The 17,867-nt window shown below is 34.6% G+C and overlaps 1 protein-coding gene across 1 annotated transcript in view; it reads right to left on the bottom strand.

Annotated features, from left to right (window-relative positions):
- LOC124158643 (metabotropic glutamate receptor 2-like) overlaps positions 1 to 17,867 on the bottom strand; it is a 406,333-nt gene that overhangs the window by 308,460 nt on the left and 80,006 nt on the right. The window lies entirely within an intron of this gene.

Raw genomic sequence — 17,867 nt, 5'->3', positions numbered from 1 at the left:
GAAATGTGGACCAGCCTCAAGACCTTCATACCTCATTAGAGATTAAAGGGTACATACTTTGAGATAAAAATAAATTCAAAACAAAAAGAGACACCGCAAGGTGGTGAGTGAGGTCTTTAATACGAAAATAAAAGCGACGTTGACAAGGATAGGTACCTACACGCGATTTTTTTCGGAAGAAATTATTCTCTCCATAGGTATTCAGATTGTTCGATTTCCGATTTGGTGAGTACCCTTCCGCCGTACCAACGAATATAGCGGATTTATATGGGGAACATACATTTTTCCAGTATATATTTTCGTTTAGCTCCTGCATCGCTGTTGAAAAGTTTTCGCCACACAAAAACTGTCAAGAAATGGTCTCGAAACAGAAGCAATATGAGTGGGCGAGAATCCAAAGGGTAGAAGTGAATTTTTTCGAAACAAAGTTAGGTACAGAAATTAGTTGTAGAAAGCAAACGAGATCAGCTAGACATTTTGTAAAACGTTTAATTTTCCACTCGATATCAGTACAGAATGAAGACTCACTCAATTTCATGGGCCGCCAAGTTTATCCATATTTAATTTATCAATTTCTGTACCTAACTCTGTTTAGGAAGAAAATCACTTCTACCCCTTTGTTTCTCACCCCCTCATATATCATCATTGGATATTACCTACATGAGAAATGGAGGCTGATGTATTGGAAATTAGTTTGATTTTTCTTCTATTTTAAATGACTAGACGTGCAAATTGTTTTAAATAACATCTCATATTTAATTTTGAAAGAAGGAATTTCTTATATTACAAACTCGATTTTTAAGAATGTCCAAAACTATATCATATATGGGTGAGTAAGAAGGTAATAAATACACATGAGAGGCTAAAACACTGAATTTAATTCGATACATGGTTAAATTACTACTGCAAATATTAGGTTCACTTCACAAGTCCGTATGAAGTAATGAATTTATAATAATTAGATGAGCAAATAATGGTTCAATGATAAAGTAATGCCAACGCATCTTTTTATTTCTTTCCTCTATGTCACTTTAATTTAATACACGTATTGAGCAAATATGATTTTAAAACTATTTGTGAATAACTGAAACTAAAAAAAAATTGAATATATAGCCAGGGCTGAGAAAAAGTGTGTAACATATATTTTTAATTTTCATCAAACGTGAATAGCCAAGCTAAATGATTGTTTCGTGGCGATATTCATATTTTGTGTAAATTTTAATTACATTAAGCTTCGTATTTTCTACAAAATCGGAGAGAAACGCTAAATTTTTTCCTTAATTATTTATACAAAATATAACATTATTAGAAATTCCCTCGGTGATAATAAACCTATTAGATTGCTAATTTTAATCTCTGTGAGGATGAAGGTATTTCCAGACAAACTGAGGCATAAAACTCATTCATTGATTCTATCTCTGAGCAGCACCTAACAAGTCATGACATAGCATGATTGAGAGGGATTAGCCTGATGGACTGCCGAAGAACTGGAATTAATTGATCGCCGTCGTCAGAAACGAAGCAAATGGGCAAATAGTGCAGCTGAACGTTCTTTTGATTACAACCTTTTGTTTAATGAAAGGCAATTCAGGTAGGCTAGCGATGAAAAAGTGAAAGAAAATTGAAAAATATTGATAGAGAGATGGAGAGAAACATTATTTCTCAATGCTGTGACAACATCTCTCTGACTCCAAATACCTATGAGAGGATAATAAGCACGATCGAAAGTGAGCGGCCAGACAAAGATAAGACTTAATAGGATCATGACTCGACCATCAGTTTCTCGGATCATGACACGAATTTTGTTTGCAGAAATTATTGTATACTATCGATGTCTTTTAGGAAATGGCGTGGCTTTATCCGGCCGTTAACCTCTCCCTATGGGAAGCAGAAGTCTGGACACATATCCTTAGAATCCGTTTCTATATATTTAATGCACATTTCAAATTATATAAGTTTGGCATTAATTTTATTATTTTTATCAATTTTACTAAATCCCAAAAGATAATGAATAAGTCGTATTAATTAACTGAAATGTAAAATAATAAAAAGCAATTCATAAATGCTCAGAGTTCAGAGAAAGCTACTAAGACTTTTCTAACATGATTTCCAGATCTTAAAAGTTTAATCAAATCAACGGTATGGATTGCTCATGTAATTATTATCAAACAGAACCATCCTAAAAGTTTCCGTGGGAGTTGTGAGAATAACACAGGGATAAAAAAAAGCTTTTTCGGAATGGGACATATTTTTTGAGTAGCGATATAATTGCATCGGTAAAAAAGTTTTATATGCCCGAAAATGTATATAATTATTCATTATTTATATTATAATGCACCACCAAAGCCTTTGAGCGGTAACAAATTTAAAACAGCCTTTTAGAAACTTTCCAAAATAAATAGACGACCCTTAGTGTTACTGCGTACCTTACAAGACCAATACCACGGAAAATTATACATAACATCATATTCGTACGAAGGTTTAATAATTGAGCATAAAGAAAGTAAATTTTAAAAAACGAGAGCTATTGGAAAAAACTCGAGTGTATCCTTATTTGTACGCAATGTACATATCTTTTATGTAAAGTACGTTGCTTTCTTACAGGATACTTTACGTCATTTTACGGTGTGTTGTCCCATAATCTCCTCAATATACTAATACGAAGGTTTTTAGAATGCTAGGAGTTACTACATGGCTATAAATGGGAGATAAAGAAACCCTCGGTTAGAAACAGTGATAACCACAGACTATAATGATATGCGGGTCACAGTTCAGGCTCGCCGAGAAACGTTTAGTCTGTTTGGACAGATCTGCAAATATTTGATGATTCTCATGGTTGACCCCGCTATAATGATTACACGAGCTTAGCTATGGCTATGTGGTGTTATTATGGTATTGATGGGGATGAAGGTTACTGATTTTGTCATTTAGGTTACTTCTACTAATAATTGTGTGCACGTTTTCTAACTTAAGAAAGTCAGTAATTTTAATATTTCCTCTATGCTTATCAAGGTCTAAGTATTATAGTCTAAAAGGTTATCGCTTCCTTGATATAGAAGGGAATAAAATAAAAACACAAAACACGGTAATTACAAAGGCACGGCTACTTTCAAAGATTGAAAGATGCAAGACAGCGGAAACAAATGTTGCAGCGGAACCTAGAAAGAAGACGAGATAGAGACAGGGCAAGAAAAAGTTGGAGACGTGGGATATATAAAGAAAATCACTTTTTCTCGTTAAGCAAACTATGCCCCCAAACCTTACGCAAAAGACCTAGGGCCTGCTATGGTCACTATGAGAGGTCTTATATTTTTTATCTACCGTTTGTTACTTAAGGATCGTTTACTTTTCAATCGGCTGGATTAGATATAAGCAATATTTTCACTTTCAAATAAAACGAGCCCATGGTATGTAGGCTACAATATGAAAATAACTTCTTACAGAAGATCAACGTTTTTCTGAGGGACTGAAGAAATAAAATAAATTTCTATGAGTCTGACAGAGTCTCTTAATTACTCAATTCAAACCCAAAAAAAGGTTGAGAGCATGTTCCACTGTAGCACTCAATGTATACTCAATATCGTAACGTAATACAATGGACTACAGTTAACTACATTTTAATTGATAAAGCAATACATAAAGCGCTTAAGTACTGCAAAGTGTATAGTTTGAAGTTTCTTATCAATCTCATCGAAATTGGATTCATGTGTAGCATAGAATATTTCTATTATTTTGGCCAAACAAAGTTTGATAAATGTAGTTCGATAAATACATGAAACATAACACAACAGACTCCATCGACCAGGCTTATTGCCATGATAAGTATTAAAAACACGGTTATTAAATATTTTTCACATTACTTAACCAAATTATGGAAAATACGAATTAGGTGTGGCAGCATTTTCCCTTCGTATGCTTAAGAGAGGATGATACGCACAATAGAATTACGTAGGAACTAAATATTAACGTCTAGGGCAAATGCGCAAAGTCGAGATTCTCAGCATGAATTGGGCCTAGTATGACGAATTTATGGCAAGATAATTTTTCATGATCGCGAATGATACCACTTCTGGAAATTCTCTCTTCAACTTTTAATGAGCCGGGATACTAAAAACAGCTTCTTACAGCTTTAATATCCATTATAATGCGCAGTAAAATCATCTTGTGAGTAACAAATGACAAATTTTAATGAAAAAGACATTATAAATGTCGTACGTTCGAAAGTTTCACAGCTAAATAACTAAGTTATTCAATAAAATGTGATTTTCGTAAGACAAATAATTGAATAAGAAATACCTATAATTGCACTTATACTCCATATTCTATTATTCACTGCCTCTGATGCACCAGCTCACGGATAACATTGGACATTAAAAAAGTTATTAACAGAAAAAAGAACGTAAACAAAAATAAAAAGTTATTGCCATCACAAACAGTGAAAATAAAATCATTTACTCCTACATATCTTCTGAGGGAAATTCGTTTAAAAATCTTTTTACTGCAATCGTGTATCGGAAACAAGACAGGAACCACAGTAAACAGCACAAATCATCTATTAAAAATGGCACTGGGTGCACTTGTTGACTATGGAATTCATAAGAGCCATACTTTTGATTTTTCCTTTTGTAGTTTGAATGCACTTGATGTAAACGAATTTTTGTTCACACGAAAAGATTAAAAAATTGAATTTCATTGTAAATTTCCTACCTTATTTTTACCACCTTTTCGCTTTAATTCCTTTATCTTTTTTCCCGATTTTGGTCCTTTTGTTTGCATAAAAAACTATGTTGCAATAATTTTTTTGTTTCTTCCTTCTAATGATAGCCGAGCCGCCATTTTATTTTAGTAGCCATTGTTTAACTAATCCCCGGACTTCATTTTAAATGAATAGACAGATAAATAATGGGAAATTTATTGTTTTCACAATTTTTACTGGGGTTTCAGACAATTTTATAGGAGATTGCCACAATACTTTTTGTCGTATCTCGTCTCGTTCACCTGAAGCATTTGTATGAGAGAGAAAGTGGTCGGAGGAGGGCTTTATAGTGTATAGATGAATGAAAAAACTGTATGAATGACTGTTTAATGGCTAACAGGCATTTAAATTTAATATCATGAGACGTTGAACGTCATAAACCGACACATATACCTGTATGATTACCACAGGATGATAATATGGCCTTCACTGGATAATACTTGTGGAAGAATACGACACCAGAAAGGTTGTATTTTCGGTGGGTGGTGGAGTCAAAAGTATAGCCTCAATAGGTGCTGCAACGATCGTGTGTCTGAGTACCTCACGCTGAATGTAGCCCTCTGTCAGACGGTCACTAGCGTGATTTAGCTTCTGTGGTAGAATGTGATAAATTATGGTGTCCCTGGTTAAGTTAGTAATACCAAATCAAGGTAACTCAACGAAAACTAACTTAAATTGCTCCAAAAACCATGTAAAACTGCACCACAGGATTAGCTTAGAAATGAAAGTTCCATGAGGTAAGGAAGAAAAAATTATTATTGTCGTTAATTTAACTATTTTATGGATAAAATGATATTCGCCCTCCAAGTTTTAGAATAAACACTATCAATTTTATAGCTAACTAGCTAAGAATTTTGATTGTTGGATTGTTGCATTTTATAGAATCATTTCCAGTTTTTTACCGTCTCAAGTTTTGCAATGGAAGGTAATGTTATATACTTGCTTAAATTTTTGCATTTTATAATTTATTTTTTTATTTATTCTTAATTAAAATATTTTTAATTCTTAATTCTATTTTGCATTACATTTAGTACAAGTCCATCGTATTATAAAATCTCCTTGGCTAATATTGGGTAATAGGTTGTCGTTTATGCGTCGATATCTTTAAATATAGATTAGCTGCTATGTAAACAACTTAAATCGTCAAATAAAATAATGATAAAATAACGACCACGTTTTATGGGGATTTTATCTTCTTTTAATTTATCATATATTTGAAAAACATACTATTTAGATTATTCATAATTAATTGATGCATAATTAATGTCTCTCACGTCAATAATGTATTGGGTCCCCATTCTTACTGCGCTGCTGCATCAGGAGCCACGTTAACTTTCCAGTAAGATAAAGTTTAGAGAGTTCTGCTGTTTATGGCGCGCCTGATTCACGCTACTCCACCCCCATACGAGGCCACTAATGTGCCTCGCATCAAACTGCGGTGTGGTGCCTTGGGACACCGCATGGCAGCGCTCGTGCATAGGCAAACTTCTCATTGGACCCTGTGCCACCCATCGTGCGTATGTAGGTGTGTTCGTTAGTCGCGGGGGTCCCATTTGCATTCCCTCCTCATCCCCCATTTCCTAAAGCATTTCGTCTTCGATCAATCGATTTGGGTCAATCTCCAAAAAACGTTCTTTTTCTTCCAGTAAAATTTTTTTAAATTAAATTTTGTTTAAACAGAAATCAAAATTGTGCAATCACGGTTTGTCAATCATACAATCTAATGACGCACGTGGCAGATATATTTAATATTATTTAAACTGTTTTTTTATTTTTACTTTTGTGCTCTCTACGGACATGATATACTTGTCCAAATGTCCTCGGACACAGCAGAAGAGGAATATTGTGTTTACTCACGGGAAAAAGTTATTTTTGTCATTGGACATTCTGAAATTATTCATAGTGTATCATCATTTCCGTTACCATATGTCATGCACTTGAACTGCAGAGTTCAAGACCTAAAGCATTTAGCGTCCACGGAAATGATGTCCACGAACATGATGATTTCCTCTAAATTAAGTTATAGTTGGGACTGACAATATATTAGGACACTGTCCTTACTACAGTAAATGTGCATCTTATAGCTGTAAAACACATCTCAGTTGTAATCCCACGGACATGACTGTTGATCTTGGCTCTTTCAAAAAACTGAGATAAAATTTTTCTTCCAGCGTTGAAACATTCACTAAACTTAATATAAACTCGAAAAACCCAATATAACTGACAATCCCCTTCTCTATACATTGGTTGTTCAGGGATGCCAAAATCTTCAATGAATAATTACCCCTTTTTCGAGTGTGTCCTTGTCCACGGACATTGCTTTTCTTAAGAAAACTTTTTATTTTATAATAAATATTATCAAATAAAAGCAAACCAAAAAGATTATTTGGAATTCAAACTTTATACTTCACGACCCCTTATTATATATATATATATATATATATATATATATATATATATATTCCAAACATTCCAAATAATATATATATATAATATATATATATATATATATATATATTTGGAATGTTTGTATTGTTTTAACTTGGGTAATGATAGATTTTACGATAAATTATTTAGCAAAGGTTGTTAAAACGATAAACACCTCTTCGAAAATATGTGTAGGACTGTCCACGGGCATGACGAATAAGGCTTTTTATGACAGACGAAGAATTCACGACACCCTACGGCGATTGGAACCAATTTTGATCTTTTCTTTAGAGAAAATGCTTTGTACCTACAAGTCCAATAGATTAATCATCTGTGTCCATTTGTCATTTTCTCGTATCTGTGGGCATTAAATTTGGGGAAAATCTTTTTTTCTTTACTAATTTGTCACTCAATTTAGTAAAAGGGTTCATAAAATAATATACCAGTTTATTTTTGATTAAGCAATTTGTTTTTATGGCAGTTCATGGAAATAATTTTGTACGATTATTGGAGAATGACCCACTTTTCATGAACGTGGTCTTGGACTTCCCAAAAATGTGACCCCAATTATAGATATTACGTTGGGCCTAATTATATTTCTGAGTGCAGTATGATATTCAGTGACAAAAATTTTCAAAATAATATGGAAATACTCGAGCAATTATTCGATAGAAATAATAATACATCTAATCCACGAATAATAATACTAGTGGCAATATTATACCGTTATATTTTAGAATAAGAATTCTACCATACACAAAATGTGATACATAAAATTTTAACCCTAGGTTATAGTCATGCGCTGTAAATCGGCGTTTGCAGGCTTTTTAACAATTAGTTCTATGACAATACATAGGTCCTTGAATAAGCTCTCACGCGACAAATTTTAAATAGCCTTTTGATGGACGCTGAAATGAAGGATAGTCATGAGGTTAACAGCAAGATAAATGAAGGATTTATCGTAATATTTACCAACGTAACGGGGCGATAAATCAAATTAATTTAACAGGCTTTTTCTATGACAGACGAAGAATTCGCGACACCCTACAACGATTGGAACCTTTTTTGATCTTTTCCATAGAGAAAATTCTTTGTACCTGAAAGTCCAATAGATTAATCGTCTGTGACCATTTGTCATTTTCTCGTACATTTCTACTTCTACAAATGACTTTAGCGCATATAATTCAACAATACCTCCTCCAAGCAACATTTCCTCTCCTCATATTTGGCGACTTATTTCTTCCTCTTTCCTTCGGCCGACATTGGGTATTTTTTATCCATTATAACGCTCACAATAAACTCGAAATAAAGTACAACTGTAATTTCACGCAATTCTAAATTCTCCTAAATATACTTGAATATACTGCGAAAAAAGAAAATCTTAATGCATTTTTATTGAGTTTAGCTAATGATATTTATGTGCATGAAATGATTATAGAATGGTTTCAAAATGAGGATCAATACTATGCATGCTGATTTTATATTATTTCTATGAATGATTTATGATTCAAATTTAAAAACAAGAAATATTTTTGAAGTTATTTAAAATATTTGGAAACTATCGGGTGAATAAATGAAATAAATAGATCCCAGGAAAAATATCATATCTCAGTTTGTGATTAACTGGAAAATTCTTCGATGATACGTAAATTATTCCCATCTACTCTGTGCCCTAAATTATTCATCTACGATTTAAACCTCAACGACAACTCAAGTTTCATAAAATTTAAAAAAAATGTAGCATCCCTTGAATTCAAAATGCTAGTGTCTTATTAATGCAGACCAACAACAAGTAATGTTTTTTTAAAATAAAACACTTTCATCCGCAACTAGCTATGGGATACAAAGACAAAAATAAATAGAAAGATAAAACAATCGGTCTTTCGCGTAAAGCTAAAATATAAATTGGCAATTTGTATCACTTGTGGCTGTTTTTGTCCACCATATCTGCCGAAATACTACTTCTAAATCGAAGAAACTGCGGTGCCTTCCGAAAACCTTTCATTTATTCCATAATAATGTAAAGACTTCATGTATATCCAGCCAGTCCTACTTATTCACAGCGACATTATCATTGCCAGTAAGGCTTTTGTTCTGAGTAGACGTCTATCACTATAGTTTTGAGCGTACACTTCTCAGTGAATCATAGATACTCATTCCCATTCGTCCGTAGGGAGTAGACAGAGGTTTTGGAAGGGGCATTGCGGTTCAGAATGGGTGACTTTCTCGCAGAGTGGCCTCTGCAAAGGGAATCAGTCGCTGGATGCGCCTGTGCTCAGAGCTCCCGTGGGGATGGGAGGTAATGTATTATTCCGCGTCAACGGCGAGGGAAAAGCATCCCCAGAGGTTGGGGGCTAAGATAGGTGCAGATAGGAGGGATAGCAGAGGGCTACTGAAGAGCTCAAACCACACTCAGGATCCTCGCCCATATTCCACGGCCCGTATCCTTGTCGACGACTTCACGGCCGAATTATGGGCCAAGGACATTTGGACGCCGTTTGAGTGGTATAAAGTGCACATCAAGACGAGAAGGAAGACGGAGGGAAATTTAGGGATCATGGGGCCTTAAAGGGATGTACTGGTACAGTTGGGGTACTCTCGCTCATGTTAAAGTTATTCTTTAATATAGTTCTTCAAATATTGATTTTTATATTCGTTAATATTATAACCCTATTCCAATTTTTTGAGTCAAATACATTCACTTTCTATACTTTGTGAACAGAAAGTGAAACAGAATAATGGTTATGAGGAAATTTTTCTGATTCACATAAAATCATGGAATCCTGACGCTAACTAAAAGTGGAGCAAGTTATGCAAACATAAGCTTTAGCTAAACATGAGTGTGTTCATCCCACTGATTTTAGTTTACCTTAGTAGGTCGATAAAGTCAGAACTTTGAGTATTTTGGGAATGTTTATGTAGAAACTACTTCCATTTCTTAGCAAAATAATTGGCATACTACTATATTCTAGTACACAATATTCTGAGACTAAACTTCATTCATGGCTTTAAATCAACCGTGTAGGGTTATCACATAATCGACAACGATATTTCATCAGGGCTTCCTTAAAAAATCAATTTTTCACTTTATTTCTCGGGTATACCTCAAAGGTTATCAAATTATAACGCTAACATTTAAGATGCGAGTCTTCAAGGATCATCTAAATGCGAGTATGGAACGCAATAGAAACTCAAGCGTCATAAAGTGGTCCCTTGGTAATGCGCGCGAAATTGAGAGGTTTTCATGTTCTACCATCTTCCCTAGTTTTTGATTAAGCGATTGAATTGTTCAGAAAATGATGTGGCTGCTGAAATTTAGGTCAATAATGCCCAGTCAAAGAAGAACTCGCTGTTACGGCTCAGTGTTCCAGGGTTACTCTTTGAGCATGGATTCCTTTTGTGGAGCACAAAGAGCCTTGCTCTACTTTTCTGAAGGCTATTCAATCATTAAGTTGACTTGTGAAAATTTCTGCACGTGCCCAACGATTAATTTGAAAGCTACAAATACCGTTCTTTTTCTATTGAAATTCTGAACACACCACTGCTAAATGAAATATTTTTTCTCCATACACCCATTTCACATTTTCCACCATACTCGCTTCATATTTACTTTTTATTTTCTGACTTTACTGACTATAATTGCATATTTATTTTACAAAACGATTAAAATTCCACCCTTCAAAATCGCATAACCAAATCAAAATATCACAAACGTATCTCAGGCTAAATATTTAAGTTAGTTATTTACACTGATTCTAAATTGTATTGAACTTTTATAAAATGCATTAACTATTAAAACCTGCAATACAGTGAGTTCATAATAATAATAATAATATACCAATAAATCATTAAAAAAGTATAATAACAATTCAAATCATTTATCAAGGGTGACGTCATGTCACCAATATCTCAATATTGGCATTTACTTTACCTGCAACCATTAGCTCTATTCTGTTAAAATAGTTAGTTCTACTTTGAATTAAACGATTTCTGAGCATAGAAAAACTAACAAAACCATCAAAATGTGAAAATGAACTTTTGAATCAAGTCTCTAATGCATTCTATGTTGTAACCCTTATTCAGTTCTTCTTTCTCACATTTAATTTACCTTCTATCGTCACTATGGCTAATGGTTAGTTATCACTACATTACTCCGAACTAATTTTTTCTATTTTCAATCTTGAGTAGTGGCAGAAGGTGCCACAGCTATTACATCGGTAGTTAAATTTACAGCAGAGATACAAGTATATTTCATGAGTAGCTTAATTTCAATGCTAATGGGCATGATTTCGAATCCCAAAAGCTAAGCGTCCGTGTCACTATCATGTAATTTAGCTAAAGTTGAAATATGCATCGAAAATATTATATTCCAGATTCCAACGACGATTTAAGTATCCATTTCTTTAACCTTTATTGTATGATTCTTAAAAAATAGTTTAAGTAATAATAGTTCAATGAATATTAATATGTGGTAAAATTAAAAATTTAAACTATTGCTTAAATATTATCTCAATATCAAATTCAAGCGATCCAAAACGTTAAAAAAATAATAATCATCTTCTAACACAAATTAGATGATTTATCGACGCCGATGATTTTGACTATGACTTTGGGACTACGGTTCTTCGCGAGCAAGAGAAGGTGGCTGGTAGGGACCCGGTTTGAGAGAAGATAGCCGGGGAGAAATAACGGAATTTTACCCTGATCCTCCTTTTCCGATAGGAGGATGAAGAAATGAAGTCTCGACAGTAATTTGATACGGTGTGCAGTGCATTCCGACTAGAGGCTTTTTTCCCTTCTTTCTTCACTTGACTCCATCAAGTCTGAGATCACTCCAAGCATCTTAAGTTTTCTTCGATTACTCGCCAGCTTACTCACTGCACATTCTCACTTATCTTCAAAGAATAAAGGGTGAATTAAACCCGAAGTAGAAGCCTTTTGAAAGTGGCGTTCACAGTAAAAAAGGAGAAGCGGTGATAAGTGGAGGTGTTCACTGCATTCCACATCGTGTTTGATCGTCATTATCAAACTTAGAGTTTCAAAATTTCTTTTTACTGCAACACATTGACAGTTAAATATTCTTTAAGCCTATGTTAACTGTAAGTTAGGCTCCTTTAGATAATTATTCATATGGAAGTGTCTCATTAACAAAACGAATTCTGCCATTGCTTAGTTCAATTAAACATTAATAGTTTAATATTAATCTTCTCTGAAAATGTAATGAAGTGCTTACAAATACACAGATAATAATAGCGACTCCTTTTTACTTTCTTTTCAAAGGAAAAAGTACGATCATTATACCCCTTGACTCGCGTACATTTTTCTGGGATGAAGCTGATGATAAAGATCGTTAGAATAAAGGCAGAGGTTTCTTTAAAAAAATAAGGCACATAACTGTAATTATATCCTCAATTTTATCGTCATTTGGTAAAAATAGTAAAGGAAAAATACTCATCAAGAGTATATATTAGGGTGCCTCGTTTTGCCAATTTTTTTTAGGATCGAATCGTAATACCCGGGAAAAGTTGCGTACCTGGGTGGGTATTACAGATATGATTTTTTTTCAAAATCGGTTAATATCTTCTGTTCGCCATTTTGTCTTGAAATTTCGAAATTTTTAACGAAAATCGTTAAAAATGTAAATAATTTTAATTTTGGTTTTAGCGGGCACTAATTTTTTCAAATTGTGTAAAGCATTGGTCTTTCCTTGTTATTTTGGACCAAATATGTCAGCTGTATTCCTTATAATTATGGAGAAAATGAAATTTTATTGTGTTCCCGAAAGCAGTTTTCGGGGGTAGGCAACCCGCAACACACATTCTCATTCTACACTATGAATGCGATAAATGACGCGAAATAGAGATGTTTTTCGGTAAAAACGTGTTAATCATGTCTGAAGTTGTCGAGGGTAGTCACTGGGATGAGTGCATGCCCTTTTATGCCATTGCCGACTATATTGAGCATAATTTTCGTGTAAGAAGATATCACTGAAGTTTCTGCCAAGGTATGTGACGTTTGGAAAAAAGCGTCTATTTAGTAGTTACGTAAACCATACTACTTCAACTCATCTTACGGTACATGATGAAAACAATATCGCAAATTAAATCCTATAGAGTAAAACGGTATTTCAGAAAACATAGAATGAATTAAAATCTTTTATTAAGGAGGCGAAGAAACTATTTGATATAGCCTTCTGCAAATGTGCCAACTTTCCCAATTCTGTCTTTCATAAGGGAAAAATGTTTCTATCCTACAGTACCAGTTCCTTGTGGAACAGCGAGGTCCAAGAATAATCCGAATAGGAACTATTGACATCCCTATATAAAAAATGCAAGAAAGGGCGTAACGTTATCATATTGATAAGAGGCTTAAACTCAAATCATCTGAATCAACTGTTGTAGTTTTGGAATGAAAGTGAATACTTTGAGGATACTCAAGTTGATGAGGAATACCTTGACGAGTGGTGTGCTAAGGATGTGGCATTCACCAAATCAAGAGAAAGAAAGTCCATAGTCAAATTAGACTTGACTAAGACTGCCATAATTCTCCAGAGATATAGCGAAAGGGGGGGGGGGGCTGCAGCACACATCAAATCTACTGTACTTAATGCAGCTTTAAAAGCTGGAAATATAGTTCAAGAGCAATACTGCGACATAATCTTAAGCTATATAGTTCTTGACTTTGACGGAACGAACACCAATGCAGGTTGGAAGGGTGGTTTCCTGCGATAATTGGAAGAAATGTCGGGAAAACATATGCAATGGGCTATTTGCCTTGTCCATTTCATTGAGTGACCGCTTCAACCCCTCTCCGCCCACATTGACCGCGATTTTTCCAGCCCGTATCAATACACAGGTAACATAGTTTCAAAACTGCCTAAATGTGAAAAATTCCCAGTGGTGTCATTTCATGTCATAAGTTGTGACTTGCAAACGACAGGAATCTTTAATAAGGAACTGAAGTTCATAGCCAAGATACCCCAGCCCTTGCGTCTGGAATATGTCCAGAAGGGCTAGTCACCATGATTCCTGGGAAACTAAATAAAGCCCGTTGGTTGACGACAGCTAACACAGTTCTTAGGTTATACATTTAGACTAAGAACGCTACCAATAAATTCTTCGTAACACTAAATTATATTAAAGGACTAAGTTGCGATGCAATGTAGGATCAGGACTCAATCTTCGTTCGCCGATGATGATCGTTACATCTGTGAGACCATTCATAGATATAGATACTTGCCAAAGAAGCTCCAAGCAGTAGTTTATTTATCCGTCCAAACAAAAATATTTCCTGCACTCCCAGAAAATATTATTCTCGCAGTGATAAGTGATCGTCGACTAACTGTCCGACAGGAGGCACAAATTAAACTTCTTAGTGCTATAGATCACGAAGCAGGTAATTTAAATCATGGCATCAGATGCAAAATTGTTCCCATTTGAATTTTGAAGCCATAGTTTATGGAGAAATGATTCATTGGGAAAGCACCGATGTTTCTATTATCATGCTACTAGTTGCGAGCAATATATAAAATGAATAAATCGTTGAAAAACTGTCGCTTACTGAAAATACTTCGCCAGAATATTCATTCGCCGTATATCTCCACCACACACTGGCAGTGGAACGGACAATGAAGCTATAAATCTCCGAAGTGGCTTCCTATGCATGCGGTAATTACGCCAAGGATGACGTTATCAGATCCACATTGATTTCACGGCAAGTTCTGCCAAAGTTTCAATCGAAATCTCAATTTTCACAAAATTTGCGAATGTTGACGATTCATAACAAATAAACTGGTCTGCATTACGTTGGTTGGGTACAGGAGGCGGAGGAGCCCAAGGTGCAGCCACCTCCACGTGATGGGCTCTGGGTCGCATGGCTAGCTTCTCTGGAAAGGTGAGCAAGGAGCTCTACATTTGCATGATCATACTAAAATAAATCCCTTTTCTGACCGCAGGTGAGGTGAATTTGACCCTTGAGGGACATAAACCGTCATAGTGAATCCCGAATGATAATTTCCATCTTCAGTGATATCTTCTTACACGAAAATTATGCTCAATATAGTCGGCGAATGCATAAAAGAGCATGCACTGATCCCAGTGACTACCCTTGACAACTTCAGACATGATTTACACGTTTTTACCGAAAAACATCTCTATTTTGCGTCATTTATCGCATGCATAGCGTAGAATGAGAATGTGTGTAGCGGGTTGCCTACCCACGAAAACTGCTTTCGGGAACACAATAAAATTTCATTTTCTCCATAATTATAAGGAATACAGCTGACATATTTGGTCCAAAATAACAAGGAAAGACCAATGCTTTACACAATTTGAAAAAATTAGTGCCCGCTAAAACCAAATTAAAATTATTTACATTTTTAACGATTTTCGTTAAAAATTTCGAAATTTCAAGACAAAATGGCGAACAGAAGATATTAACCGATTTTGAAAAAAAATCATATCTGTAATACCCACCCAGGTACGCAACTTTTCCCGGGTATTACGATTCGATCCTAGAAAAAAGTGGCAAAACGAGGCACCCTAGTATATATCACCTCTTTTCTGTTCTGATACCTAATTTTGTCATAAACATGCAGTAGTTAAGTATCCGCCCCAATTTTCCTGGAATTTAAGACATGATCAAGAGAGCAACTAGCAAAGCAAATGCGAGTACTCAATTCTTTTGTCGGCAAAAATAATTTCAGTGGATACTTGTGTAATTATTATGATAGGGAAAGAGGAAATGGAAATTAAGGCTTTGGCAAAGGTGAAGAAGGCATGAATGCGATTAAAGGTTAAGCTGTGCACATTTGGTGCTTATCGTGATTCTCAATGAGACACTCCTCTCAGAAAGGTTAACGATTATGCGAATTTTGCTGTAGAGAATTGCCACGAGAGAGTTTCGGCGATTATGGGACCATAACAAACATGTATGAACATCACTGGAGCACATTTCGCAACCAATAGCTATCAACATTTACTGCGAGAAGCCTTCAACCGACTGAATTCAGCGTGAACAACTAGATAATTAGGCAAATGAGCCATAGTTGTTAAGTGGAAAAGTGATAGACAGCCCTTTGGCACGAAAACTAGTCCCAAAAAAAGGTAACGCCATTTTCTGAGGCCGTTAGTTCCTATTTCACTTTAGTGTAGTATGTGACTTACTCGGATGTGAGAGAAAATTTTCCTAAGCATACAAAAAAATTATTTTTGAATTCATAACACAACTCATATCTTCTATAGAAATTAATCTCGTATCTTCTCAAATATTATGCTTTCTTTGCAGAAAGTAAGGACTTGGTTTTCCTACCGAATTTAAAAACTCCGTTCAAAAATAATTATCACGCCTAGTATCTTAATACATTATGGAAATAAAATTTCAATTTCATAAAAGATTTATGCTAAATTAAATTCCAATAATTTTTATCAATTCACAAAAATAAGTGCATGCTATTTTATAATTTCCGGCTGTGGAAATATTGGCCAAAAGTAGCCATCGAAGCTTAATTATTATCCGAAGAAGATAACCGAGCCATTTTAAATATCTTGCATGCCCATTGATTCCACCGTTCACCTGAATTTAATGGCAAAAGAATTAATATCCCGGTCAAATTTTGTCTTCATTGTATTCACCCTATCAGCTATGTTAACAGTACACTTCTTTGTTGTCGTTTTATCAAGAAGACAAGGGGTAAATGTGGCGTAGATAATTACACTATTCTTGAATAATACAATAAAAATATTTGGGGAACTAAGATGACAAAAATATATGCGTATATATTTTACTCAAAGTGTATACTTTAAAGAAGCTTTCTATGAATGATCTAACATATATCTAGAAAGAATGCCGTTCGAGCCTTTCCAAATTTGCCGATTTTTCTGCGATAGGGGAATATATTTGTATGACATAACTGATTAGTGCCCAGATCTAAAGTAATGAAGTTAAAGTAACTCTTACTTGAAGCTCAACAATTAAATTCCCAATATTATGAATGAATTATTACATAGGTATGCTATTCCAGAATCTACTATTTTTCTACCTTTGAACATCTAAACAGGCTATATTAAAAAACAGCTTTTTACTTGAAGAAAATATTTTTACTGGTCTTAGATTCATTTTTCAACTTCGCCGAAAGAGATCTTTCAATTATTCCCCCGTATTCGCACTCATGTTATGCTGACCAAAATAACAATCACTGCTATCAGTGTCACTAAAAAACCATAAAATGAAAATAAGTGGGTGAAATTCGTATCTCGTAAAAATTCGTGGTAAAGATATTGGTTTTACCTTGACTTTAATTTCGTCACCAAAAAAATATGAAGTAGTTAATTTTTTGAGGGTTAAGGATAACTTCCGAAAATATAGTATTTGTTTCACTTGCACCTTAAATTCTCATGATAAAAGAACACAAATGATAATTTCCACACTTTTAATTTAACACTCAACAACTGACCATGGTTTCAACACATAGTGTCATTTTCAAGGTGATACAAACAGCACTCTCTCAGTATTTATACCCATGCCAATGTAGGTGGTGGGGCTTATGGAATTGGTGTGAGGGGCGTGGAAGGGGAAACAGTTTGGGTGAAACAATGAATGACGGCCGATAACAGAAAACTTACAACAAGAGGGTCCTGAGTTAAGGTCAAGGTTTTGACGTCATGGGTATGCTTAACTTTAACAA

The sequence above is a fragment of the Ischnura elegans genome, chromosome 5, assembly GCF_921293095.1.
Source record: "Ischnura elegans chromosome 5, ioIscEleg1.1, whole genome shotgun sequence".
In the NCBI taxonomy this organism is placed as follows: Eukaryota; Metazoa; Arthropoda; class Insecta; order Odonata; family Coenagrionidae; genus Ischnura; species Ischnura elegans.
Note: the sequence above shows the minus strand (reverse complement) of the source record. Positions and strands in the feature narration are given on the sequence as shown.